Here is a 3,560-nt window from a genome sequence, read left to right on the forward strand (position 1 = left end):
AGACTAATTAAATATACGGGGACTGATTAAGTAAATCAATGATTCTTATAGTGTGGGCCAATGATCCATGGTTATTTAGGATGGGTTAAACCAATATGATAGTCTATGGATAGCCCATGGAGGTTTTAACCATGGAGCCTAAGTAATATGAAGGGTCAAGTGAGTTAAGGTTTGCATGGATGTAACCCTAGACTTTACCACACTATAAAAGGAACCCATAGTCACCAAAATCGGCCCCATGCATCTAAGAAGAGTGATAAACGATTTTTTGTGCTAAGTAGCCTCTCTCTAAAGTCCTCCATTTGTTCATGGTGTTTATGAACCATTTGAGGTACTAAGTTCTTAAAGGCCAAAACTACAAGCTACAACAAAGAGGTAATTCTATAACTCAATTCTATGTTGTTTATGTCAATTATATGCTAGTTGTAGGCTTCATGCTTTGGACACAATATTGCATGTATAATTAGAGAAAACATAGATCCAAAGCAGTTAGGGTTGTATGTGAACCATAGGATGTTGTAGTATACTAAAACCCAACAATGGTATCAGAGCCTAGGATTGTTTTCTGTTATATTTGATGATTGTTAATTTTCAAAGTTGAAAAAATCAATTTTCTGGCATCTGACCGATGAACTCGCCGAGTCCACTGGCTGACTCGACGATTCCACTCAGTAAAAGGCCAACTTGACGAGTCATATTCATGCACTCATCGAGTTGGTGCTTCTGTGATGAATCAAAGAATCGAGTATTGAATTAATCAGAGTATGAATCAAGGTAAGAATGCGAGATTGAACATCGGATGTAAATATGATCTTGTTTCAGCTCTATTACGCTTTCAAATGTTTACAGAGTACAATAGACAGGTCTGTAAAAACTCTTTTCTAACTCTAGTAAATAACCCTATTTATAGGGAACCGAAAGCGTACAAAAAATATACTAAGGCCTAGACACTTAAGCTTCGAATAAAAGCGCCCTAGTCAAATACATTACAAAACATTCGAAGAGTTCAAAATACATTTCGACTAATTACAACAATTCGACCCTTACAATCTCCCCCTTTGTAATCATAGTCGAAGTACTCAATTAGTAAGAAGTTGAATGGAATACAGCATCACTCTTCGAATCTCTGTGTACCAGGAGATAATCTTCTTCAGCTCTTTCTTATCTCGTTCATTGTTCTTCTTATAGTGATTCATACGAACAATTAAGTTCGTATATTGAGATGTTGAATATCTCTGCACTTCACATGCCTGGAATAAGAATCGTTTAGCTTTTCCAGCTTTGTCTTTTCCTGCGAATACCATTCCAAAAGGCTTCAGGCAAATTTCACCATCAGCATACTTCTTCAATTCTGTCTGGGTCTTCATTGGAGCCATCAGAACTTTAATTTCCATACCTTTAGCCATAGCTAACTCCACATCTGTAAGAGCCAAGCACTCATAGTAATTTTCGATGAAAATCTTGATGTGAGCAACCCCAAGCTTGAATTCATCAGGTTCTGTGTTTTGAAGGTATCAAAATGATTTTTCTTTTAAAATTAATGCAACTTGTATAAGATCATACAAGTTCATCAATGGAAAATCTGCAACAGTAAACTCAAAAATATTTCCATTTGCCCTGGCAACCACATACTTGAAATATTGGACTGTGTTTTCAAATACCACATCCTTTTTCATACTGATCACTTTCTGGATTTTAATCAATGATCATACTTCCTCAGGGGCTTTTGCAAGAACAGCATGAAAACAAATTTTCATGTGTGTACCTTCATCCTTTCCTTTAAAATTTCCTTCTGCTTTGAACTGAGGCATCATAAACATCATTTCGTTTATTGGAAAATCCAGCTGGCTTGCATCAGTATTCGTGACCAAATAACTTTGTTTTGGTTTCTTCTCAAACGAATACATGTGATTATATGCTACCTTGGCCTCGATTGTTTTGTAATTGTAGTGTTTGGATGGATCACCTTTATCCATTCCCTTTGGATCACCAGCACGCTGAGCCATAATACTATGAATCAACCTCAGTTTTTTGATTTCAGCTTTTGTTGCAGCCTTCTTTTCTTCTTTTGACAATTCCACTACAATCGATTTCCCTTTATCTTTCAAAGCTGGATTGTCAATTGCCTCTTTTGATTTCGAACCACTCTCACCAGTCTCCGTAGATTTACCAATTACAATTCCTTTCGAAATAGGTCTTGTAATAGGTAGCGTTGTAACGACTGTTGAAGTAACCATCCCAACAGAAACTATAACTGGCTTTGTTGTTGGGATCTTCGAAGAAAAAACTTTTCCTACAACTTTCGCATCTTCACCACTAGTCTTCGACTCTCCAATTTTTCTTTCTCCCCCCTTGCACCCCCGTGAAAACAGGTGGGGCATATGTTGTTGGAAGAAGGCTTGATATGCGAAAGAGAGGAGCAAGTTGCTTGTTGAGAATAGCTTCGAATTGGATAAACTTTTGTGACAAAAATTCAGGAGTAATCAGGGAAGAAGAAACCGGCCTTTCTGAAATTTCTTTTAACTCCTTAAGCAAAGTAATCACTTCCTCAAAGTTTTCACTTTCGGATGTTGAAAGTTGAGTAAGTTGAGGACTCAACCTTTCATACAATTTGACAAATTTGCTGACAGCGTCACAAATTATATCAACCTTTTGATTTAAGGATGCATAATCTTGTTGAACAGAAGCAACTTCTTTTTGTATGTCTTCACGAAGTTCACGAATTTGCAAATTAACATCCTCCCTTACTTTCTTCACTTCCTGAACAAAAAGAACATGCCTTTCCTTTATGACATTCTTCAACTCTTTCACATCACTTGTAAACTTTGAATTTTGAGAATTGATCCGAAGTTCATTATTTTGATCATTATGATCAACTTTCTCCAAAATTCTTGATTCAGAGTCAGTAAGCATTCCAGATACTTTGCTCACAACTCTGGCTTCGAACATCTTCAACAGAGTATCAACCTCTAAACTTGAAATAGATGAGCCACCCCTCAAATCAGCTTGAGATTGAATTATCGAATTCAACTTCTGATTCAGAATTTTAAATTGCTTCATGGTCATTAGCATATGATCTGGAAACTGCTCTTCTTCATCATGAAATTCCAATTCCTCAAACGTGCCTCCAAACCCCTCTGTATCAGTTTCTGTCTCCATAAAAATGGTTTCTTGAACATTCGAAGTCAGTTTGGGTGTGTCAGTGGATTGAGAAGAAAAAATAGAAGTGAGTGGTTGATTGATAATGTGTTCGAATATAGGAGAATCAGTGGTTGAAGTAGTGGGAATAATGAATGGTGGTAAAGAAACAAGACTTTCGAAGGAAACAGAAGTAGATTGACCTGGATCTTCATTCTTCGCATCTCCATCACCCATATTGACATTTGCATCCGTATCAGATACGTTTTCAGGGATAACTGAAGTTCGTACCTCCTCAGAAACTGATTTGGCAACCGAATCTTCGGGTGGTATGACAACTGTCTGCTCAGGAGTTGAACTTCCTTCGTGAGGAGTGAACTCTGGTGTTTCTGGAATTCTTTCATCATCATCTTCTGTTGACT

The sequence above is a fragment of the Lactuca virosa genome, chromosome 5 (assembly GCF_052849685.1).
Source record: "Lactuca virosa cultivar CGN04683 chromosome 5, Lactuca_virosa_CGN04683_v6, whole genome shotgun sequence".
NCBI lineage: Eukaryota > Viridiplantae > Streptophyta > Magnoliopsida > Asterales > Asteraceae > Lactuca > Lactuca virosa.